The 26947-nt window shown below is 41.2% G+C and overlaps 1 pseudogene; it reads left to right on the forward strand.

Moving 5' to 3' along the window:
• The first annotated feature begins 15100 nt into the window (after positions 1–15100).
• Positions 15101–15363, forward strand: LOC147611821 (small ribosomal subunit protein eS27y pseudogene; annotated as a pseudogene).
• Positions 15364–26947: the final 11584 nt, after the last annotated feature.

Consider the following 26947-nt stretch of genomic DNA (forward strand, 5'->3'; position numbering starts at 1 on the left):
TAGGGGGCTGTGGATCAGAATTGATAAATGGGTATTCTCTAGCATAGGGGTAAAGGGGTCTTGGGGGGACTGGTTGATGGGAAGAGACACAGAATCAGAGGGGGCAATTAATCTAGTTTTCAACCTTGTTAGATATAGTTGTCTCTAGGAGATTTGGACCTAAACTAGCTAGTATTTCAAAAGGGATTAAGGTAGGGGTTGGATGTTGTAGAGTTGATGTATAGATGTGTGCATCAATACTGGTCTATATATTATGTAAATAAGATGAATGATAATACATTTGTAGAGGTAGTGTACGCTCTACAGTCTGGGATAGGATGCACCACTTTCATGCTGATTGAGATGATTGCACATACTAGGGTAACCTAGCCATTTAATGGCATGTGACATCGTTATTCTAGGAAAGATTTGAAGGTAAGCTTTTCAAAGTTTGGACCTAAGACTCAAAGAAGGTATTGAAGGAGAAGCAACCGGTTCATACCTTTATGGCCTTGATAGAGAATCCTATTGGTATGAGCCTTGATGTGAAGATTTGGACCAAGAAGGAGTTCATGGAGGAACAGACTCCTAAAAGATGCACTACTGAGTCTCTACTTGTGTGGTTGGCTTGCAGGCTAAGATATCACATTTCTTGGGAGCAATCATCTTTTATTTGGGAGGAGAAGAGGTGGGATCAAATGTGTGGTTTACTTAATAGTGATCTGTGATTTGGTAGGATATGAGTGGTTTTTATAAAAAGTAGACTGTTGTATGTGTTTCTAAACAATTTATGAACATAATTATAATTATGTTTTAAAAAAAGAGTTTCGTCAATCCTTTTTGGAGCATCATCAATGCGATAAAGGTGAAGATGGACCATCTTTATTCAAGCGACTCCTTTGCCCTAATACCAATAGAAACTCCTCCTTGACCTCCTGAATGTTCCCTACATAAAAACACACAAACAAATGCATAGAAGTTGGTGCTTATGTCTCACCTTCCAACCATAGCTCCCACAAAGCTTTTGTGAGATATGAGGCTAGATCAACACCATGACCTTGCTCTTCACCTAGCCACGACATCCCAAAATGGGCCAAATTGGTCATAATAACCAAATGTATGCCCTTCTCTCTTGGATAAGAGAAAATGGAGGAGTTTGATCCATTTTTCTTTCTGTAGTAAGTAAAAATAGTTTCTTATGAACACTAATGCCATTTTGTATAGTGAACAATCCAGTTGTTTAGTTAGTGTTTCAAAAATTTTATGTACCTAACATTCTTACTTAGAAAATGAAGTGTTTTGTCATTGGTAGCTTTAGCACATGCACACATGGCCAATGCCCCTACTAGTGTTTTGGCATTAGTAGCTTTAGCACATACACACATCCCCAAATCCCCTAGTGCTTTCTTGAACTAGTCACATTTATGCTTTATTCCATTGACCTTCCTAGTTAAACTTCCATTCCGTTATTGGGAGATGCTCTTATTGTAAATTGTATACACATTGTATCATATTGATTTCATTGGCCCTTTGGCCTTCCACATATGTTAATTAATAAATCTCTCTCTCTCTCTCTCTCTCTCTCTCTCTCTCTCTCTCTCTCAAAATATATAAACAAATTAACTTGATTATATTTAAATAGATATCTACTTTTATTAGCAATGATGGGGACACACTAGTGTAATTTATGTAACCTCACCAAGACATCATGCATAGCCTTATTTATCTATCAAGGTAGTACATGCTACAAGAAGTAGTCATGTTACAACACTGCTACAAGGAGGTTTATTTTCCAAAGCTAGGCAAAATGGTTGCATTACATCATGCCCCACTATTGATGAAGTAGGCTATGTTAAGTCTTGTGGTTGTTTCAACTTATTTGGGAAGTGTTGTGGTGTATTTAAATGCACATGGTTTAACTTGTAGTGATGGCATTCATCTAGCTACAGAATCAATAAGGCTCTAATAATTGTTTATTCTGATGGGATCAACACCAAGAGTTTCAAGCACTCATTTTCCCTTGGTCTTCTTTGATGGGATGCCAATTTACCTCTAATGAGTCATACAGACAAGTGGGAGATGGGGAAAAGAGTTTCTTGAGTCTTTCCTTGAACATACAAGCATAGATGGGAATTTCTTCTTAACTATATGCACAAACCAAAGTGATAGAAATCCCCTTGCTTTCACACATAGGACTTTGACAAAAATCATATCATTGATAAGATCAAAGGTTCTCTTCAAATGAGGAAGCATCCGCTTTGGGGCCTACCTAGTTTTTTTGTTAAGGCATTTATTACCTAAAAATAATAGGTTTTGGTGGGCTAGAAAATGGTCTAAGGGACATAAAAAATCCATCTATTTAACCACCAAATTTGTTTGGATTTAGATCACATATAAATTTAAAAAAATTTATAAATAGTAAATGCATGGTGGTACTCATCTCGAGATACTAAAGGTAACACATGGACAAATTTTGAGCAAGATTCAAGGCTTCAACAAGGTGATTTATGGGCACCATTACACCAAGGATTTGGGCACTCAAGGTATGTTCACATTGCAGCTTCAACACAAGGTGGATCAGGTGTGTAAGTGGATTAATGCTAAATAAGCATAACCACACTATATGACGAGAAGCCAATTTGGCCTTATTTTTCAATTAGTAGGTAATTATGTGTATAGAAGACCTAACGACACTAGGGATTCTTGGTAATGTGCCTAGGCTTAATTATTTAATGGAGATTAGAGGGCTAGAGAGCTAGACTTAGGTATAAGTGAGTTTTGGGTAGAGGATAAGTGTGAAACACCCATCACTTATCTTACCATTTGTATATAAGTTATTTTCTCTACGTTATATTGGACCACACTTGCACTATCTTAAATTGTCAACTAATTTCTTACCTTCCCTTGTGAATGCTATACCGTAATGGTAAATGGTCTTTGAGATTTGTGAGTTATAATGCCATTGTGTATGTCTTATCTTTAATTTAAGCTCTTATTTGCTAAGTTGAATTTGAGTGAGGCTATGTAATGGCTATGAGTGAGATAGCCATCATAGAGATTTCTTAAGTGAATGAGCATACTTCCTTGCTTGTTTTGCATTTTAAAGTGGATTTGGAGTGGAGACATGGTAATGAGTGGAGCTTGTAAGTTGTGAGAGAAGAACTTTGAGTGACCAGGAGTGAGTGAGAGTGAGTGGGAAAGAGAAAGAGAAAGCGAGAAATAGATGGGAGTTGAGAGAATCTGTGACACCCATTGGGAGAAAACCCCTCCCTTTCTGCATATCTTAAGGTAGAAGGAATAAATTTTAGCATTATGAAACACAAGCATAGCAAGGAGAACAAAGAAGGAAGAGACTTATAAATTGTAGGTGAAACAGGTGTGACACATGGTGCTTACATGAGCTAATGCCACATGGTGCTTGCACATGGTACACTTGCATGAGCCAACGTTGTGCTCGCACATGGTGCTTACATGAACTAGTGCCACATGGTGCTCACATGATCTAGTGATATGTGGCACTTGAATGAGCCCCAATGCAACATGGTTCTTGCATAAGAAAATGATAATAGTGGTCACATAAGCCAGTGACACATGCTTCCACACTTAATCATGAACTTAAGTTGATCCATAGTCAAGTGCTGCTCACACAGGCTTATGAGCTTGAGTTAATCCATCCTTGAACTTCTTAAAGTGAGAAATGAGTCCTAGTCCTAGAATTCTCCCAGGGTGCAAAACAACACTTGCACATAGATAGGACAAGAAGGTGTGAATTAGTAGGTGTAGGAGGAGATACCATCACTAGTGTTATCAAATTCGTGCTCTCTACTCTCCATTAGCTTGTGGATAGTAGGGTGAAGAATTTATGTGCACTATCATAAAGCCTTTCATGAGGTGATCAATCACCTCATTTGATGAAGTGTGACCCTTGGAAAATAGCGTGCTTGTATAGAAATTTAGCAGTGGTATGAGCATCGCCTTCTTAGTAGGGCCTAGCTTTCACCCACTTTGTGAAGTAATCCGTGGAGTAATGTATGGCTACTATGATGTAGCAAGCTTGGGTCCTTTGTTCAACAAGGCTAATGAGTCCTACATGATCAATTCCCCATTTTTAAAAGGGTTTCTAGGGACTATTACTAGGGTGAGGGGAATCCTGTCTCTCTGCTATGGTATAGCAAATTGATACTTTCAACCTTTGAAGAATTTAGCCACATCATCAAACAATGTTGGCCCCACTATAATCGTGCTTGGAGAACTTTTCATATTGTCACTTCCCCAGCCAAGTGTCCTCCAGCAACTTTGGAGTGTGCTTCCTCCAATATTTGCACAAATTCATCTCTATAAAACATCATCCTTACCTAGCTTGTATAGTTGTCCCACTACCAGTTGATATGGGGCCGCTAACTTGATAAGCCACCGCATCTTATCTTTATTCAATGGGGTCAATCTTGTAGAAAACCATAAGCGAGATATTGAGTGATTTCATCACTCCACTTAGGTACCATGTCAACTCAAATAAGAATGCATAAGGGAGATTGTCATCGATGCCTATGGGCAGGCTCGCCATCAGGAATCCATGAGATATGTTCAACTAGAACATGTTGCATTCCTTTTCTTATAATGACCATGAAGTCAAACTCCAAGAGCAAGAGCAAGAGCAACCATCTTGTAATCCTTCTTGTAGTGCAAGGCTTATTAACAAGATATAACAAGGCCTAGTGATCCATGAAGGATACAAATTTGTTGGGAAAACCTTCTCTCTCTATGTTGTTGTAATTCGTTTCAGCATCATTTGAGGTGTCTCTACTTGCAAAACAAATAGGGTAGACCAATTTATGCTCCCTTGGTTGTGCTAGTTAATGTCGATGTGGCATCCATGTGCCCTGAGGTGTCTTGATGACCTCAATGCCAAGAAAGTATCTCAGCTCACCCAAATCCTTCATGTCAAACTTCTTCTTGAGGAGACCTTCACATGCTCAACTTCTTGTTCATTGTTATCCCCAACAATTAAGTCATCCATATAAATGGTAATGATGACAACTCCCTTATAACTCTTTTGCATATAGAGTGAATGATCTGCATCTAAAAGCCAATGGTGTTAAGATACTGTGGAATCTTATCATCACATATCCTCGATGCTTGCTTTAAGCTATATAAGGCTTTACATGTCCTACACACATAATCTGGGTGACTCAGATCCTCATAACCAAGTGGTTGTTCTCCTTATCACTCTTTCACATATAGAGTGAATGATCTCCATCTAAAAGCCAATGGTTATAATATAGTGTGCAATCTTATCATGCCATACCCTCGCGGTGCCTGTTTTAAGCTATATAAGACTTTACGTAGCCTACACACATAATCTGGGGGTGACTCAAATCCTCATAACCAAGTGACTATTCCAAATATACTTCTTCTTGCAACTCACCATGCAAGAATGCATTTTTTACATCCATCTGATATAAAACCCATCCATCTGATATAAAACCCACCCTTTTTATGCAACCACTGCAATAACAACTCTCATAGTGGTTGCCATCTTGGCAACGGGGCTAAATGTCTCCTCATAATCAATGCCATAGGTTTGAACATAACCTTTGGCAAACTAATCTCACCTTGTACTTGTTAATGCTTCCATCTTGACTTTATAGACCCACTTACATCCAATAGCCTTTTTACCCTCAGGAAAACACACCAATTTCCATGTCTTATTTGCATCCAATATAGCCATTTTTTCATCCATGCCTATATCCCAATTTGCATGTCCAACAACATCCTCGAAAAATGTGGTTCAACATCCTACACAACATTTGTCGTGTATGCATAATGGTGAGATACATAACCATCATACATCAATATCTAAACAAGGTTTTTCACCCTGTTTGACCTGCATGGTCTAGGATCTGTCCTTGGTGTGCTCGCAGCTACCTTCCTCCAAGCTCACTTGTTAAGCTCCAAACCTCCAAGCTCCACCTCCATGCTATCACCGTAGAATCGCTCGCACTGTCGCATAAGGCAATCACTCTCTCTCACTCTCTTACACAAGCATGAAACATACAAGCATAGAAGAGGCACAAATGCTAGAATGCTCTTTCTCACTCTCTCTCAAGACACAAAGAAGAGCTCTCAATATCTACTTTTGATACTGATAGAACTTTTCTAAGTTTCTGCCAATTGCTTGGCTTTGTTGAAGAGGTAACTTTTTCTTGATCCCATTAAATCTACGTATCATAGTGTTGTTGAAGGCTTAAAAAGGAAAAATGAACTTTATTAGAAATTTATAGTAAAAACTCAGAAAGAGCATTTACTTATTGTGTTTTCATTCCTTAAGCTTCATTAATGAAAATCTAAATTTTTGTTTACTTATTGGATCCTTGATCCTCCCAGGATTCCAAATTTCCTTTTTCTAATTAAGAATTATCCAAGTTTTCTCAATGGATATTTTCTCATTCTTTCTTAAATTTCTCAAAATTTGATATATTTAATATTCTTCTTTTTGAATAAAAGATTCATGGGATTTAAAAAATCAATTCTACCCATTTTTCTTAAGAAAATGATAATACTCAGAATTCTACTTTTTGATAAATACTCATATTTTGAATTATGCCAAAATTCATCTTTTTAACATTTAATTACTTGGATCTCGAATATCTTGGGAATTCCTCTTTTTACATCTAAATTCTTATGCATAAAAATAAATTTATCAAAAATTTATCTTTTCTCTTAATTAAATGTTTATGCATAAATACTAAAAAGTATTTTTTATGAATTTGATAAAAATCATTCTTTTTGCATAAAATATCTAAACCTAGAATATGGTAGGAATTCCTCTTTTAGCATTATGCATAAAAATAAGATATGTAATTTTTTTTTAAAATTTACCATAGCTTTGCTGCTATTACTGATAATTTTAATTTTCTAATTGAATGAAAACTTGTAATGAAAATATGATAGAAACTCTTCTTTTAAGCTTAAAATTAAACTATGTATACTTAGCATAATTATAATCATAATTATGATTATTTTTCTTGATTTAACTAAATTAACCATTCCTCATTTTCAAAATTGTTAGTATAATCCTCTTCCCATTTAGAATGAGTTAAAGTAAATTTTCCTACTCATAATCAATCTAAAAAGAATTAACCATCATTTTTACTAATTTAAAAATCATGAAAATATCAATTCTCATTCTCTAGCTCATCAAGCCTAGAGTTTAGATTGAAACAAGAGATTATCATTGAAAAACATCCTTTTACTAAGGATCTAGCCATAAAGATGATTAATCTTATCAAGAGAGAGATTTTCTTAAAGAAAACATTATAATTCAACATAAAGATTAACATAATTCTATTTAGACATTATGAATCTTTGGAAAGCTTGATTTGAAGAAAGAACCATTACTTTGAAAGCTTCTCAAGCTTGAGAGGGGTTGAGAAGAAGAAAATCATTGAGATAATTGAAAAAAAACCATAAAAATGGGATTACCTCTAAGTTTGGCTTGATTCTTTGATTTTAGCAGTGATGCCCCCAAGCAAGCCCTTAGCAGTGATGCCCCCAAGCAAGTCCTTGGCCACCAAGAGAGAGAGAGAGAGAGAGAGCAATCTCCAAGAGCTGTTGGAGGAGAGAGAAGCTCCAAGCTCCAAAGAGAAGATGCAAAATAAAGGGATAATAGAATTATAATAATTTTGAGGATAATACTGGCGTGGTAATGCTCCAATATGAAAATACAAAGGAATGAGAGTCTATTTATAGGTGAGAGAGGCCACTAACCAAGTGCAACTGGGTTCTAGAGCCTTCCAACTTCAGTTTGATCCAATTTGGACAAGATTTGGATCAGTTTGGCTCCCTTTTTGATCCAATTTGCTCCAAGAGAGAGGAGAGATAAAAATATCACATTTTTTTGAATTAAAAAACCCAAGCAATGATGATGAAGAAGGCTCCTAGCTCAAGTGGGATTCCCACCTTACTAAGGTGTCAAAAATGCATCATTTCACCTAAATATCTCATTTTTTTAAAACTAATTTACCTTAGTTTTTAACTAATAAACCTTGTACTCAGTCAACTCTTTATCTTATGTGAGCATTTACTCATTTTCTTTTATTCTTTGCATTTATTTTGGCCCATTGGAACCTTAATTGGACCATAATCCAAAAATTTCTGAAAATGTAGACCCTTAGGCTAAGATCCCTTATACACATTTTCAATTAATTTCTAATGCACATTGGAAAGTTCATTTTGAACTTCTGTTTAGGGGAATCCATTTTAGACATTAGGAGAATTTTTGTATCCAAAGATATCTCAATTTTGAATTACCTCTCTCTAGACGTTTTCTCTTTCTAGGCCAAAATAGGGTAAAACAAGATCTTTTTCCATTTCTGAGGGGGGGATGATTACAAGAGACTGAAGGGGAGGTTCTTACACCTGTTCATCTCAAACACTGGGGGGGGGGCAGAGGAATCTTACAAACCAAGAATGAGTAAATGCCAAGGAAAGAATATGTGTAGGGTATAAATATTTAAAAAAGTTAAAGAGTTAGCATAAGTGCACCCTTGCATTGAATTGCTTGATGTCATGCATTATCATTGTTCCAATGGCTATGTTTCATCATATTTTAAATCTTATGAAAACTAAACCTTTTTATCATGTTACTCTCCTCATTGAACTCATGACCACCATCACCACTTCAAATTTGAATCTTATGAAAACTAAACCTTTTTATCATGTTACTCTCCTCATTGATCTCATCACCATCATCACTTCAAATTTGTGTCTCCACTCATGAGATGAGACAAAGAACTCAGAACCCCTTGGTAAGTTACACCAAAACAACTACATTATTGTAGCTTTATTCTCATAAAAGCTAATTTTCCGTATTATTGCATGTTTACCTCCCCCCAAACCCTCTCCTCCCCATAATCCTAGATTAGGAGCATTGGTGATTGCTTACTCCTAATAAAAAACCCCATCCATGATGATACTCATGTGCCTTAAGAGCACCTCAAAGTAAATCAAAAGTAGATCAAAAGGAAGAGGCATAAAATACATTGGAAAAGGTGCCTTAAGGGCGTCTCACATCAAATCAAAAGTAAGAGGCACAAAATACATAAGAAAAAGTGCCAAATTAGGGAAAAAAGAAGAAGAGAAACATCTCTCCAAAGAAAGCATTATCTCAAAGGGAATAGAAGTGTCACACAAAACATCTATGCCTATCCTCCTCACATAAACTTCTTTCCTTTGTTACTAATATCCCAAAGGGAATAGAAGTATCACATAAAAAGTATGTGCCTATCCTCATGTGGTTATACTCTATCACTAGTAATTCTCTAACTCATCACACAAAATTCTTTCCTTTGCTAATGATATCCCAACTCTTCTCTATGTAGCACCACATTTTGCTATTGCAACATTCTCACTACCATCAACTCCCCTTGATTATACTTTCTTACTAATCTTGTGGATGTGATCACCATTAGGAAGGGACCATGTTAACCACTTTAGTTAACATTGGTATATGAACTTGCTTTTGGACATCCTACTATGCAATCTATGAACACTTGTAAAAAGTGTCCCATATTGTACTGCAACCCAAATAAAGCTTAATGGGTGGCAAATGAATCCTTAAACCTCTTGATTATAATGGACATTTGAGAGCTACAATGAGGCTCCTCTACTATGGAATGCATGCACACTCTTGTAAAAAGTGGCAAATGGAGACCTCTTAATTGTAATGGATATTTGAGAGACTACAATGAGACTCCTCTATAATAAGGCTCAAGTAGGACCTTGAATTTGCACTCGTCAGGTTTCCACATAACAAGAATTGAATTGTATATCAATCTCATGGTGGTGGTGAGTAGTGAGGAATTTCTCCACTTGCATTAGTTTCCCATACCATTATTCTAAGACTACTTTATATATGCATCCAAGTGAAATGAAGGAATGAATGCTTCTAGAATCTATCAAAAAGCTTAAATTCCTTACCATGATAGTTCACCAGTGCTTGCTTGAATTACTGAAAATTATGTATTCCACCCTTGACGCTCTTCTTCTTTCTACTTGGCAATTGCATAGCTCTAGATGCAACCAATTGAGTATTGAACCACCCTAGGGGATTTCCCTAGTTTTGAGGAGGGGGTCCTTGGTTACTCTAAACATATGGTATAGGTGATTGGTAGTGAGGTCTCTAGTTTTTCTTGGTAAACATTCTGGTATTAAATTGATTCAGACACTCAAAAGCCATGTGCCCAGGTTGCTTACATTTAAAACACACATTGGTTTTACTATAGATTATTTCTTTGTTCTTCAATAAAAAAGGGTAGACATTTGAGATTGATAACTTTCCCCTACTTTGGGATCATTAAACCTTGGCCCTCGACTTACATTTGATCCACGACCCCTCTTAGGGTTTGAAGGATTTAGTGCGAACTCTAGGGTAAGTTCCTCTTTATTGGGGGTGGCAGCATTAGCTTCTAAAAATCTTCGCACGAGAATTCCTTAGCAAAATCCTATGGCATTTCTTATGGCCTCAGAGAGATAGATGTTGGCTTGACATTCTTGACAAATCAGTCTACCCCTCTCCGACTGCTCTCCGACCACTTCGACCGCCGGTGTGCTCTGACCACTCCGACCCCTGGTGCCCTCCGATGGCTCCGACTACCGGTGCCCTCGATGGCTCCAACTACCAGTGCCCTCTGATGACTCCAACCACCGTCATCACCGGCAATGCCCTCCGATTGCCGTCACCGCCACCCAGTGCCCTCCGACCGCCAATGCTCTTTGACCCCTCTGACTGCTGGTCCCCTTCGACATCTCATACGTGCATGGCCAACTCCGATGGCACTCATGGAGGCAACACCCCTCTCCCTTTCCTAAGGCAACACCCCTCTCCCTTTCCCAAGGCAGGGAGAGATCCTCTTGAGCACCACCCGAGGAGGAGGACACCCAAGGAGGAGTTAAGGGGAGCACTCTCTCAGCAGCATACACAGTCTAGGACACACTCTCACAAGAGAGTACACTCTCTCGTGTATCACCTTCAGTTCTAGCACAGTCCTTCTATCGGAGTTGCATTCCTTTTTGGTATTGTGATTGTAGTGTTGTGCTCTGTTTGTGTTCTATCTATCTCTTTGTGTGAGTGAGGTGTGAGTGGTGTGTGTGGTGTGAGTGAGAGGCCTGTAGGGGTACTGCGGTGCTAGGTGGTGGTCAAAGGGCACGGTAGATAGTGTAGAGCATAGGTCTTACATGTCTAGCCAGTGAGGTCGACTCATCCTTGGTGGGTATACTTCCCTAAGAGGATCCACGCTCCCTTCTCCCCCAAGCATAGTGTTTGTGTCGGTTGTCTTTGAGTTCCCTATAGCAAGGACCGGTGGAGTCAACCACAGCTTAGACAAAATTTGGCAATCATGGTGGGACTCTCCTAGAGGTCAAGGATGGTCTCAAAAAAAAATCTTTTTCTTTTTTGGTGATTTTTGATTGTGTGGTGAGAGGAGTGTTGTGCATGCCCCCGAAGACTAGAGCTTATGGAGGTGAGTCACCCCTTCATTCTCCTCTTCGAACTAGTCGTAGGGTTCTTCCTCGTTCCCTTACTCTTCCCTCAACATCTTCCTCTTCTAACCCTATGGCAGCTCCAGAGCTAGAGCCATTAGCTACTGTCCTTAACCGTGTGCAAGTTAAGCTACCAACCTTCAAAGGTACCATCATTGAAGATGCAGAAGACCATGTGCGGCATTCCTCACTATGTGTGACTCAAGAGGTCTCAACTGAGATGATGCACGCTTGGTCTTGTTCCCGACAACGCTGGAAGAAAGTGCCGACCGGTGGTACAATCAATTTCCCATCAACCACTTCTCGGATTGGGCCGCAGGCTATAGTTCTTGGCTACCTTTCGGCCAGGGAACTACTTTGACCTCATCACTCAAGAGCTCAACCAACTCTCATGAAGGCGGGGGAGTCAGTGGCCCAACTTTTCACAAGAGCTAAAGTTTTGGTCGCTCGGCTACCCCAAGATCCTGGAAACTACATGCTACAACAGTGGGTGCTTCAAGCACTCCCTACTCAAAGGGTGATGAAGATGAGAGAGACTTTTCCACCCCAAGGCACCCTGCAAGACTTCTAAGACAAAGCTACACAACTGGAGAATGCTCGCCTACCTCTTGGTCCGCACTTATCCCTGGCATGTTTTCGGCTCCTCCAATCGTTCCTCTAGCCCTGACGGTAGCTTCTACATCCGCTTCCATGGACGAGCTAGCCAAGCTCAAGAAGGAGCTTGAAGATTTCAAAAGGTCACAACAAGAGGATGTGGTCGTGGGGCAATGCTCCGGAAGAAGATTGAGCAGCTCAAGGTCAAAGATCCCAAGACGAGTCCATGGTGCCCGGTATGTAGCTCGCACCTCCAAGAAATATTGCTCATTTTGCTCAAAGGCGGGCCATGAGGACAAGGAGTGTTACTACCTCAAGGGACTTCGCCTTATGCAACAACAACTTAAGCAAGGTGCCTCCCCGCTTAATCCCTTTGCCGAAGAATACATGGTGACCCCAACCAGTAGTGCTTCAACTTCTTCCTAGGCTCCTAACCACCAACTAAACCCAACACCCTTCTTGAACCCTCAATCAGCCCCCCAATCCCAAGCTTATATTAACCCTACCCCCACTGGTCCCTCCTACTTAACTACGCCACATACCCTTTCCTCCCCCATGGCTACTTTTGTACAAACCCCTCCACCGCCCTAGGCCACTTCATCTTAGCAGAGCAGGGAGCTCAAGTAGCCACAGTAGCATACACCAATACCCCTCATTCTGGAGCAACCCTAACATACAACCCCCTACCTATGCAAATTCCATATCAAGCAAGCACTCTCCCAACCTATCAGTAGCAGAACCTCCCACCCGTGCTAGTCCCACAAACACCTCAAGTCTATCAAAACCCACCTTTGGTGGTCTATGCGGAAACCCCTCTAGTACCTTCGGCCGCTAACAATACGTATGGGGCTCGACCTAACTAAAGGTTTCCCAATCACCGTCCTCTCAACAACCCCACCCGACCTCATATATGCTACCGTTGTGGGGGGAGCGGCCACATGCAAGCTCAATGCATTGTACTGGAGGGCTCACCCCCATGCCTCCATTGCATGGAGAGCCGAGACCACTACACCCGGGATTGTCCTAGAACCCCATTGGTTAACATGGTGGAAGCTGTGGTGCCATCTCCCAAGGTTGACACTCCAATAGTGGCAGTAGTGCCACCTCCCAATGCTGGCACTCCAATAGTGGCGGCCGTCATCCGGTCCCAAGGAGCCCCAAAGACACCAACTCCTCTCCGTGTGGTGGTGTAGTCTACCCATCCATTATTGTGGACCAAGCTTATAAGGAGGCCGTGGAGGAATTCATTCAAACACCACCCAACGGAGAAGGAAGTCTCAGAGCCTACCTTGGTCATTCCCCCAACCACCACACCTTCAAAGGCGGATGAGGAGTCTACCCAACCCAAGGTTAGTAATTTAAGTTGGGAGGAAAAGTTGGCAGGAGCAAAGGTGGAACGTAAAATTTTTTTTTAAAAAAATCTCTCTCTCACCCAACCTCCTCACCGACCAATCTCTCACTCGTCACCCACCCTTTTCCTCTCTCTTTTCCCTTTCCCTCTCTCTTCTCCCCTCACTCTCTCTTCTCCCCTCAGCTCTCATCACCGACCAACCCAACCTCCCCTTCTCCCCGATCAAGTAAAAATAAAAAAATAAAAAAAATCCCCCCTTTGTATTTTTTCCCTTTCTTTCCCAAAAAAACCCTCCCTCAATATTTATTTTATTTTATTTTTCCAAAAAAATCATTTTTTCCCCCAAAAAAATTGACTCCCCCATCTTAGTTTTCTTTTTTCTATTAAAAAACAAAACAACCCCCCCTCCCCCCCAAAAAAATAAAAATAAAAACACCCGCCACCTCTCTCTTTCTCTCTTTGCTCCCTTACCTCACCCACCGACCACTCCCCTCTCACTCATCCCACCGACCACCCCCCTCACACACTCAACTCACCGACCAACCGACCGACCGACCGCTCCTCTCTCTCTCTCCCCCTCACCGACCACCCCCTCTATCCCTCTCTCTCTCTCTCTCCCTCCCTCCCTCACCCCACCGACCACCCCCTCCCTTCACTCCTCACCGACCACACACTCCTCACCCCCTCACCTACCTCTCACCACACCGACCACCATCCCTCTCCTCTCCCCCTTACCTCTTGCGACCCCACCACCCTCTCTTCCTCACCATCACCCGACCGACCAACCTCATCTCCCTCTCCCTTCACTCCCCACCTACTCGTCTCGTTCTCTCCCTCTCCCTCTCCCTCACTCTCACCCCACCGACCACCATCCCTCTCCTCTCCCCCTTCCCTCTCCTCTCCCCCTTCCCTCACTCTCACTCTCACCCCACCGACCACCATCCCTCTCCTCTCCCCCTTCCCTCTGGCGACCCCACCACCCTCTCTTCCTCACCGTCACCCTACCATCCAACGCCCCCCCTTGTTCGCTCACCCGGCCCCACCCTCTCACTTGACCCCCTTGTCTTCCCCTTCCTCTGCTGTGTACTCACCAAACAACCGACCCCACCACCCTCTCTTCCTCACCGTCACCCTACCGTCCAACGCCCCCCCTTGTTCGCTCACCCGGCCCCACCCTCTCGCTTGACCCCCTTGTCTTCCCCTTCCTCTGCTGTGTACTCACCAAACAACCGACCCTCCTCTCCTCTCCCCCTTCCTTCTGCCAACCCCACTCTCCTCTCTTCCCCACTTTCCTCACCGCCCCCTCCCCCCCAGCCCCCTCAAACCTTGTGCGCAACGGTCACCCATCATCCCCCTACTTTCTTCACTGACACCCCCACCTCCTCTTCCTCACAAACCCCCTCTCACCGACCAGTTTCCCCCCCTCGCTTACCTATTGTGCACCCAAGCCTTCCCCCTTTCTCACCTCATGACCCCCCACCCCTCCAGCGCCCCCTTCCCTGCGCAACAATCACCCCCCTTCGTCCTCCTCTCTTTCGCGGGCGGCTGTGCAACCATTGTTGGAGCTCATTGGTGTTGCAGGCCATCGCGCAACACTGCTAACGAGCTATCCTCAACCTTTTGCCCTTGACAATCATCATGGTTCTCTCTAATGACATTGACTTACTGCACCCTCCAGCAGAGGTGGAGAAAAAAAAAACACAAATTGAAACCTCTTGTGCAGTCTCCAAATTCCTTCTTCATGGATGGGAAATGTCAGGATGTTTCAGCCTCACCATGGTGTTTAGTCACTCCAAGAGTGTTGTGCTATGTGGAAGCCATTCTACCATCTTATGCCAGCCCCAACAGGAGGCCGTACCCGACTTACTGAGGGCAATTTATTTAGAAAGAAAGGAGATTGATCAATTTCAGCACATTGTCAAGCTGGGTTCTTTGACTAGCCTCTTGGATTTATACTCTGGGCAAACCTTCCTGCCACGCCCCGCCACACCATTAATCATCATAGATGCCTTTCATGCTTGCTTACAAAAATGGAAGGGGTATTTTGCATTGAGCAGCTTGTGGCATGGGGAGCTGATATCCTTGTGTTTGATGCTCCCAATGGGAGTACATGCCTCCATTATGCAGTAATAAATAGCGACCACTTTGATTGCGTCCAACAAGATGCCCATAGTGGTACAAACATGTGGAGCTACACCTCTACACTTGGTAGCCCGGTCCCCAGCCATTCTACAGTAGTTTGCTTGCTTTTAAGTAAGGCATATAGAGGATCATCTAAATGTGTTAAAGAGCTCTTGGCATGGGGTGCAGCTAGGTTGCAGAGAAACTCTCAAGGGCACACCCCTTCTTCATCGCTGTGAAATACCATAACACACAACATGTACATGTGTGGCTTTCCCCTTTGGTTGCAGAGCCCTTGGTATGGCCATCTCTGTGGCAGTTTATGAGCAGTCTTGACCCTGAAGCATATGTTCTGGAGGCTGTCGTGGCACATGCTACTGATGCTTGGGAGCATCAGATCTTTTTTGTTAATGAAAAGCAGATCTCTTATATACTGGCCATGACCAGATTTCATTTTGTATCTTGTATGCCTAGACTTCATGCCGAAAGTTCTTCCCGGACGAAGTGGCCAGTGATGATTATTGTTTAGATTGGTTTTTGTGCTTTTGTTGAGGTAGCCTTCTATCGGATGCTTTGCCCAGGGGATGACAGTGGTAATACAATTAGTGATATCTTGCTGGATGAAGTGCCCAGGAGCTCTCAGAAATAGCTTGTTGGATGAAGTCCCCAGGAGCTCCCTATTCAATCGTTTTTTTCTATAGCTCACTGGATGAAGTTGTCCACTAGGAGCCTAGTTGATTCATTTTTATTTCTTTTGTATCTCTCTAGAAGGTTTGCCTAGAAGGATCATTGTATGAGGTATGCCTGGGAGCCTGCTTAACGGATGTTTTGCTCGGAGGCTAGCTTGCCAGAGAACCACCTATGTTTTTTTTGTGGCATTCACGGGACGATGAATTAAGTAGTAGTGGGCGACCTGTGGACGGGAGGCCAGGTCCTCCACACTCCACCAAGAGTTGCCACCATCACCTCTGACATCTCCGACCATTCCGATCGCCGGTGTCCTCCGATTGATCTGACCACTTCGACCGCCGGTGTGCTCTGACCACTCCGACCCCCAATGCCCTGCGATGGCTCTGATCACCGGTGCCCTCCGATGACTCCAACCACCATCACCGTCACTGCCAGTGCTGCCCTCCGACCGCTCCGATCGCCGTCACTGTCGGTGCCCTCCGACCGCTAGTGCTCTTTCACCACCCCTTTGACCGCTGGTCCCCTTCGACATCTTATACGTGCATGGCCAACTTTGATGGCACTCATGGAGGCAACATCCCTCTCCCTTTCCCAAGGTAGGGAGAGATTCTCTTCGAGATGCTCTTGAGCACCACCCGAGGAGGAGGACACCCAAAGAGGAGTTAAGGAGATCACTCTCTTGGTAGCATACACACAGTCTAGGACACGCTCTCACAAGAGAGGAAACTCTCTCGTGTATCACCTTCACTTCTAGCACAGTCCTTCTATCGAAGCGGAGTCTCCCTTGTAGCATTCTTTTTTGGTATTGTGATTGTAGTGTTGCGCTTTGTTGCTGTTTTGTCTATCTCTTTGTGTGAGCGAGGTGAGTGAGGTGTGTGTGGTGTGTGTGGTGTGAGTGAGGCATATAGGGGTACTGCGATGCTAGGTGGTGGTCGGAGAGCACGATAGACAGTATAGAGCATAGGTCGTGCATGTCTAGCCAGTGAGGTTGACTTATCCTTGGCGGGTATACTTCCCTGAGAGGATCCACGCTCCCTTCTCCCCCAGCCATAGTGTTTGTATCGGTTGTCTTTGAGTTCCCTAGCAAGGACCAACGGAGTCATCCACAAGTAGTATCAGGTAGAACAAGAAGGGGCTCAACCAAAAACAAGAGTAAGTGATGCATGTCCTGAGATTTGGGAGTCATAGAATAAGTTTAGGTAGTTAGCATTCATTGAGGCTGCATGGAAGATGATAGATTTTGAGTGAGGGCACAACGCTATCAATGTGTAAGCAACCGAAACAAGTTGAAGATGGAGATGGGCTACACAACCTTGACCTAAACAATGTCCTAGGAGAGCAAGTACCTCTACATCAGTCACACCAGAAAGAGAGGTTGTTGTGGTGGCTTAACCCTAAGGGCAGGAAAATATGAATCTTGAGCAAGAAGTTAGTGGAATTGGAATGACAAAATTGAAGATAAGAAATCCGTGAAAACCATAATTGATTATAAAAATCAATGCATGACATCTAATGGTCATTAATCATGCCAAAAGAAGCATTAAAATTAGTGGCCAGCTCATTAATCCAGAGTATATGAACGTAGTGTCGTTCAAACAAATCTCCAAAGTAAGCAAGTGAAACACATGTGTGTAGCACTCAATAAAAAACCCCTAGACATAAGTGATCTAGGCAGAACCTGATGAGTCCAAATAAAACTTGGAAAACATCCAAAAAAATCCACCAAAACAAACCGATCAACTAACCCATGATAGAATTTATCTTAGGCTTAGGAAATTAAGCATAGACCACACTTACAAAAGTGTAAAATAAATTCTCATGGAAAAGTGTCAAAGGTGAGACACACTTTGAACACAGATTATAGCCAACATTGAAAAACTTAAGGAACATGTCCAAAAAGAATGGCTAAACAAAGGTAAAAAATCATGCAAACATCGTTTAGAATTAATCCAAACAGAAAACTATTAATACGAGATATAATCGTATTAATAATATACGAATAATCCGCATCTATCTAATGTCAGCACGAGAAAGCATACTTCAACATTAAATAACCCTAAAAAATATTAAATTCTCGAGAAAAAGAATTATCATGATTTTTTCTAATTTTTTCTAATTTTATAGGGTCTCAAAATATGATAATTTTGAATTCCACCAAACCTATCTTATGGCATTCCAAACCTATATTTTTTTAAAAAAAATTAACAATTTAATTTACCAAAATACCATTAATATTTTAAAAAATTACCAATTTCTAAGATTTCTAAAAATAATTTTTAAAATATTCCTAAATTTTCCTGAGAATCCCATCGTTCACAAAATTTCCAATTTCGCCCGACAATTCTCAAATCCAATGAAAATTTATAATTTAAATGGATTTTTTTAATTTTCAGGATCAAAAAATATATTTTAAAGAAATTTGAATGGTCACGGGCGCCCGAATGGACACACCACATGCCAATCACCAACTCCACATTTTTCAAAAATTTAAAATAACCTTTGTCTAATTTTTCACTATTTTTTAGAAATTTTCTAAAATTTTTAATTAACCTCGAGCGCATTAGAATACGAACGGTCAAAAAAATTCAAAATCCCAACGGTTTTTCCCGAATACGGAAAGCCAACAGTTTCAGGAATATGAAAAGACAAAAAAAAAGCGAAATGTGAAAGGTTAAAAGTTTCTGAAATCTGAAAGGTCAAAAGATTTTTTGAAATTCGGAAAGCCAAAAGGTTTCCCGGGAATGCGGAAAGCCAAAGGGTTTCAAGAAAATAAACTCAAAAAAATTCAGAGAGTTTTTTATCTCAAATTTTATTTATTTATTTTTGGCTTTTTTCCAAGCTTTTTGAAAATCTTTTAAATTTAAAAAACTCTTTTTTTAAAATAAAAATTTAAAATCTTTAAATAAAGCCTTTTTTTAAAAGCTTTAATGTCAAAGCTTATGGAAAAAAAATTTAATGGGGGGGGTGGTGATTTTTTTCGCCCGCCTGCAGCAAAAGCCCCCCCCCCCCCCCCCCCCCCCCCGCGGCGACGGTCCTTGCATGCACCAAATAGAGAGAAAGAGAGGACTCCCTCTCTCCTCTCCCCTCTCCCCTCTCTCCTCTCCTTCTTCTCCATTCCATTCTCTCTCCACCCCCTCCTTCTCTGTAATCAGAGAAGAGAGGAGGATTAAGCAAAAATTAAATTTTACTTAATCATAATTAAATATTAATTATGATTAATATTTAATTAAAAATCCCTATTAAGAGGCGTTCACAAGCGGGAGAGGAAAAAAGAAGGAAAAATTAGAATTGAGAGATCCCACGCACACAGGAGAGAATTCCATGCATCAACATGCTGCCCCCTACTGCATTTCAGTGGAAAATCGGTAGAAATTTGATAACCCACGGAAAAACCCACAAAAATGTATAAAAATACTTTTTAACCATAAAAATGCTCAAAATTTTCTAAAAAATTAGAAAAAAATTCCTAAAAATTATAGAAAATCAGGGAATTCAATGTGTCAAAAATATCCACAATAAAATATGTGGTATTTTGGTAAAAATTTCCATTAATGCTTATTTTAAGCCATAAAAAATAGCATTAAACTCACGAAATTCTCCCGCAACGTCAATTCATCCATTGAATAAAAGAAACATGCGTTCCAACTGTCATATTGATGATCCACGTGCAAATCATCAACACAAATCAATAAAATAATATTTTTATTTAGTAAATATTAAAATTTACTTCAAAAAATACTAAAAATTACACAATAAGAAAGAAAAAATAATAACAATTAACTAGAGATTGCTCTGATACCACTGTTAAAACCCTAAGATCTCTCTAGATAATTGTTATGCATAAACATGCATAAACTCATCCACCTGCTGACCACCCCCGAGCTTTTGTTGCTAGGATCATGTGTCCACGCTCATGTCGCCAGGCTATAGGTTTCACATATGCAAGTTCATGTCTCTAGACTTATGTCTCCAAGCTTACGTGTGCAGGTTTCTAGACTTATGTCTCCCAAGCTTACATGTGTAGGTTTATGTGTACAAGTTCATGTGTTTGGGTTCTTGTGTGTCTAGGCTCATGTGATCTCTAGGCTCACGTCTCCAAGCTCTTGCACATAGCTTCACACCTCTACATCTATAGGCTCACATCTTTTTTGTATGAACTTGGCTCACGTACTTTCCTTATATGAAATGAGCTTACTTAGGGAACAAAAATCTAGGAATTGTGCCTATGAATAGGGGTTGGTATGTAATTATTGGGTAATAAATGTACTTAATTCTCTAATAATTACAAAGGATACGAATTTTTCTTACAATTTATAGCTGGTATCGACAAAAAAAGATTCCAAGGACATGGATAGGTGTGTGTTCATGTGGTAGTAATAATTGGTTCGTACTATATTAGGTATACCTACCTCAAGAGTAACAGCTTCAGGCTCATGTCTACAGGTTCACGTGTGTAGACTCACAGTCATGTTTCCAGACTCATGGTTATCACGTGTCTAAACTCACATCTTTTTGTGTAGGATAGCTAGTTTGACCAAGTTTTTTATGGTTTTTTGTGATTTTTTTAAGACTTGATTAATGGTCCTAATCTTAATTAATATTTGTGGTGTAACTAATTAAGTATTTTTTGATGGTTTAGCATGATTCTAATCTACCAATTATGTGTGCTTCTAATCTAGTAATTTAAATAATGCATGAACAAATTATAAAAAATAAGAAAAATGCATGAATAAAAATTTATAATCCCAGTCTAATTCAACCTAATGGAGCTCAATGCTCATGTTTTCAAAGTGAATTTCACTCCTAATTATAACTGCTAAGCTAATCCTTAGCTCAAAGCAATGAAATCTAAGCCCCTTGGCTTAGATTTCAATGGTCATGTTTTCGAAGTGAATTCCACTCCTAATCATAATTGTTAAGCTAATCCTTGGCTCAAAGTAATTAAATCTAAGCCACTTGAGCTCTAATTTCATGCAAATAACCAAAGAATCAGGGGTTTCCCTACTACCAATAGATGGAAATAGAATTCCCTAATGCAAAATATGCTTCAAATTAACATTAAACACACAAACAAATACATCCAAGGCTCCAAAACCATAGGTTTTTTAGAGTGTGATCTTTTAATCTCAACAGGCCAGGTACTCCTACTATTAGTTGATCCCAATAGATTGTAATGGACAGAAAAATGGAGCTAAGCTCTAGGCTAGTCCCTGAAAGCTGCACCAAATATGTTCAAGTCAAGAGCTTACCTTAGCCTTGCCCCACTGAAGCATGTGTCATTGGGTCTTGCCTTCAAGCTATAAATGCAACTTCCCATTGTGTGTGCTAGCTCATCCATCACATCCTCACTCCATTGTCACACCAGAGTGCTCCTTGCCAAACGGTTGAAGAAGGGAAAGCTCTTTATGCCTTGATGGAGGTAACAAGAGATCCATCTTTGCGGTGGATTTCGCTCACAAAAGAAGGGGGAAGAAGAATAAGAAAGCCTACAATCAAATGTATCTACCATATGCATCCATCAAGAAAGAAAGATTCAGTACTAGCATGCAAAGCACATGGTAAGGTTACTTTATATATTCCATTGTCATCCAAGTTCCCGTTCATGCGGGTAAGATGGCAGAGCTGTTTGTAATAAGGTGTTAATGAGTTATGGAGGCTCAGACACCTACATGGTGATGTGTGGTGGAAATAGATGATGAAGCTTGAAGATGAGATGAGATGGAGCCTCTAAGCCATGGAGATGGATGGGGAGAGAGAGAGAGAGAGAGAGAGAGAGAGAGAGAGAGAGAGAGAGAGAGAGAGATGATAACACACAAAGGAGAGAGAGTTGTACCAAACAAGAATCATTGTATTAGATGATAATATGTACAATGCTTTTATAGGCACCAAGGCCTTATCTTTTGACCCTTACTAAGAGGAGGTGGTTCACACTTAAAGTGTTCACACCAAAAGACTTAATAACCCTCTCACACTACTAAGACTCTGATTATTTCAATAACCCCCCCTCCCTTGGAGCAAAGATGGTGAGACCCAAACACAAAAGAAGCACCCAACCTCCAACTCCATCACATCAATGTAGAGAGGAGACCTAGCCATGCATACTTCTTGTGCTATTCCTCAATCATGGAAGGTGAGATTAATGCTTAATTACACCCCCCAAATCCTAACTGGGATAAGAAAACATCTTTGCCTTTTATAGCATCAAGGCTTTCCAACAATTCTAAAATAACATCCAAAAGGTTCAGATTTTGGGGAACAACTCGGGCAGAGAACCATACATAAATAGGACTAAATTTTAAATTAAGGAAGAATCCCCCTTCGACATTGATGAAGATCCTTTTGTGGCATCATTTCCAAGCCATGGAAGCTTGGGCTGTTGTTTTAGGCTTAGGGGCCAGGACAAAGGACCTGGAATGGCACAAGTCTAAAGCAAAAGAGAGAAATCCCTAGATTTTTCATCGAATTAGAGGCCTTCATCTTGATCCCAGAGGCTTATGCTTGAGAAACCCCAAAATTTTGGGATTACATGTGCTTTAGATTAATGATTTTGTCCTTGTTAATGTAAAATAAACCTAAGTGTGTAAGATGTAGATACATGTAATCTGATGTAGTTAACAGATCTAGTAGAAAACCTCAAATTTTTTATGAGCATTAAAGTGGTCAAGCAAACAAAATGATTATCATTGTGTATGTGAAGATCCCCTTGCATGATGTGGTCTTGTTGGTGTGCAACTATTGGAGAGGATCTGCACGTTGTAGGAGGTGCACGGTAGAGGATAGCTTGGTAGAGGAGCACCAAGTAATAAGAAAAGCTTTAGCATTTTAATGATATTTTACCTTAGCTCATACCAATTTTGCATGACATGGAATTGTTTTCTATCCATACCAAATATGTATATGGTGTGATATTTGTGAGGGAAAAAGGACGAAAGGACCAAATGTACAAGAGATCAGAGAAAATTAACACATCACAAAATGAGTGAGTGTATATATGATGAAATCTAGTACAAGAGCTCAGCATGAGACTCTAAAGAAGCAGAGAGGGATGTTGTCCTGTGCTGATACTTAGGGCAGAGAAGGCCACGATCCAAAGCAGATGGTGGGCTATTGTCCCGAAATAATGAGCAAAAAGGGCTGTCGTCCCGATGTCGAGATAAAGGAGCAGAGAGGGGGCTGATGTCCCAAGATAAGTTGTAGGAAAACGCAGAAGTGCAGAGGTTTTTCTTCTATAGGAGATCTCATCTTGGGCTATTGTCCTAAGATGAGATCTCCTATAGAAGAAAACATTGTCCTAAGATGAGATCTCCTATAGAAGAAATGATGAGGCACAAAAATCAGAAAATTGGTTGGCTGCAATGCAAAGTGAATATGATGCTATAATGAAGAATGGTACATGGTCTTTGTGTGATTTGCCTATTGGTAAAAAGGTCATTGGATGTAAGTGGGTTTTTAAGTTGAAACGAAAGCCAGATGGCAGTGTTGATCGCTATAAGGCTAGACTTGTTGCGTTGCAAAGGGTTATGCTCAAGAAAGGGGCATTGATTTTGATGAGACCTTTGCTCCCACTTGTCGTATGACTACCATTCGTAGCATTTGTGCATAGACAGCTCATAATGGTTGGAATGTACATCAGTTGGACATAAAGACTGCGTTCTTGAATGGAGATTTGCATGAGGAGGTGTATGTATCACAGCCTCGTGGTTTTGTTCAAAGAGAGCAGGAAAACAAAGTGTGCAGGTTGAAAAAGGCTTTATATGGTTTAAAGCAAGCTCCACGAGCTTGGTATGAAAAGATACATGCATATTTGACTGCACATGGTTTTCAGAATAGTCCAACAAAAAGCACTTTGTATATTAAACGTGTGGATGATGTACATCTAATCATTGCTCTCTATGTCGATGACATGCTGCTCATAGGACCGAATGAGAGTCATATTGCTGATTTTAAGGTTGGTTTGAATGCCTCTTTTGAGATGTCAGATTTAGGGCATTTGCATCATTCTTTGGGGATACAATTTAAGCAGTGTGATGGAGGTATTGCTTTGTGTCAGACAAAGTATATTGAGACATTGTTGTGGAGATCTGGCCTTGAAGACTGCAAGCCTATTGCTACTCCAATGGAGATAGGTTTGAAGTTGAGTCTTCATGATGCTGGCGATCACTTTGATGTCACACTCTATCAGACACATGTTGGTTGCCTCATTTATGTATGCATTACGAGGCCGGACATTCAGTTTTTGCAGTCTCACAGGTGAGCAGGTTTATGCATAGCCCAGGGTCTCAGCATTGGAAGGCAGTTAAACGCATCTTTCGCTACTTGAGTGGCACCATACATCTTGGGCTATTTTATCCCAAGGGAGGATCATTGCCATGCCAGATTTACATGCTTTTTTGGACTCAGATTGGGCTGGTTGCTATGACACAAGAGTGTCCACAAGTGGTTTTTGTTTCATGCTCGGTAGCTCATGCATATCTTAGTTGAGCAAGAAGCAACCTATTGTGGCCACTTCTAGTTGTGAAGCTGAGTACAGGGCAGCTTTCACAGCTACGGTTGAGTGTGTGTGGCTCAGATGGCTTATGCTGACTTGGGTGTTAGACAGGAGTCTGCCACCTCTATCTATACTGACAATCAGAGCGCATTGGCAGTTTACGAGAAACCCAATTTTTCATGCTCGCACAAAGCACATTGAGATGCATTATCACTATGTCAGGGAGAGACTCTCAGCAGGAGAGATCAGCTTGGCATATGTGCCAACACAGGACAATCTCGCCGATCTTTTTACAAAGGCGCTTCCTCGTGAGAAGTTTGAAGCTTTCCGCAAAGCTTTGGGCTTGCTCCCCTTTGTGGACTGATCTACTTCGGGCATGGCACTTCCCTATACATGAGTGCCAGCTCTCGTTCACACCATCACTCCCAAGGGAGATTTGTTGCCATACATATAGGCAGTGATGTGTGCGAACACACTTAGGATCGTCGGGGCACTTAAAGTAGGTGCCTTTTTTATCATCATTGCTTGACATTTTTAATTCAAAAAAATCAAGATATTTCATCTCCCCTCTCTCCTGATGCAAACTGTCCAAGTGAGTATAAATAACCACCATGATAACACCGAGAATCGGTGTCACTAGCCCAGTTGGAGTCTGTGTAACCTCACAGGGTGATCCCAAGACTACAGTGACGTCCAAGCATATAGGTACCCGAGCAACTCTCATCGCTGAACTCCAATGTGGCTCCTTAGAGCATTGAAATACTGACAAAAAATGGATGTGCAATAGGAAATGTCAAGTCGAGAGTTTGTGAGCTAGATGAGTTTCCCAACAATTTGCGGTAGACTTGCTCTTCATGTGGTGGTGATTCCTCTTCCTTTGATAGTTTGATGGTTGGATCCAATGGGGTAGCCATAGGGATAGCACCATCAGGAAAGTAGGAAGTAATGAGTTAAAGACAGTACTTTTGTTATGACACAAAAATACCATCAGGATGTTGGAGGACTTCCATGATAAGGAAATATGAGAGAAGACTGAGATCAATCATCTCAAAAGTTCATCTTAGCTATGCCATGATATCAGCCACTTTAGCTTGATGTGAGCCAAAGATGATTAGATCATCGACATACAGCGCTAGGTAGCAAACCACCCCTGATCAGTGTGGATATAGATATTGGGGTCACAGTGAAATGGTTGAAAACGTTGGCTGTGCGAAGAAATTTGTCGATGCAATGATACCACGCTCACGTGGCTTGCTTAAGCCCATAAAGAGCTTTATGCAAGCGGAAGACTTTATTCTCATGCTTGGGGAACGGGAAGCCCCCAGACGTTGGTCAATGTAAACTTCCTATTCTCGAGAACGCCATTTAAGAAGGCACTTTTGGCATCTGTCTGGTAGACTTGCCATTTGTGGTGAGCAGCTAGATTAAGAGATTTTCATCATTCAATCAGTAGGTGTGAAGGTCTCGTCGAAGTCAATGCCTTCTTTTTTAGCGAAAACCTTGCACCACAAGCCGGGCTTTGTACTTCTCCAAGGTACCATCGGCGGCTTTAAATTTGGTGCGGTAAATCCATTTGGTGCCAATGACCTTCTTATGATGAGGGCGATCCACAAGGGACCACGTGCCATTACGGTCAATGCTTTTAAGTTCTTGTTCCATGGCCTATTTCTAGGCTGACTATTTGATAGCCTCTTTCCATGATGCTGGCTCATCATTTGCTACATAGTCTGTGAAAAAAATAGAGGCAAATGAGGCACAATGAGTGAGCCTAGTGGACCGACAAGGACCGTCCAAGCGGGTATCGCGGGGAAGCATGCCTGAATCCTGCATGGTCTGTTGGTACCAGCAGGGTAAAGGGTCCTGAGGAGGCTGTTAGGAGGAGGAAGGCTCCTCAAGGGGGGGAGTAGTAGTTGATTGATTGGGTTCATGTGACACAGCCAGAGAATCTTGTTTGGGTGGTATGGGCAGTGGAAGGCAAAGTAAATCCCGCTTATCAAAGACAGTGTCTCCACGAACAAAGACTTTATTCGATCGTGGATCAAAAACTTTGTAAGCCTTTGATTCAGAAGAGTAGTCCACAAAAATGAGCAACTCACTCCTTGGATCAAGCTTACCCCTCGTGTTATTCGGAGTGTGTATATACATGACACCCAAAGACACGGAGATGGGAAACAATGGGTTTTTCG

The sequence above is a fragment of the Cibotium barometz genome, chromosome 46 (genome assembly GCF_041138505.1).
Source record: "Cibotium barometz isolate CiBa-2024 chromosome 46, ASM4113850v1, whole genome shotgun sequence".
NCBI classification, from domain to species: domain Eukaryota; kingdom Viridiplantae; phylum Streptophyta; class Polypodiopsida; order Cyatheales; family Cibotiaceae; genus Cibotium; species Cibotium barometz.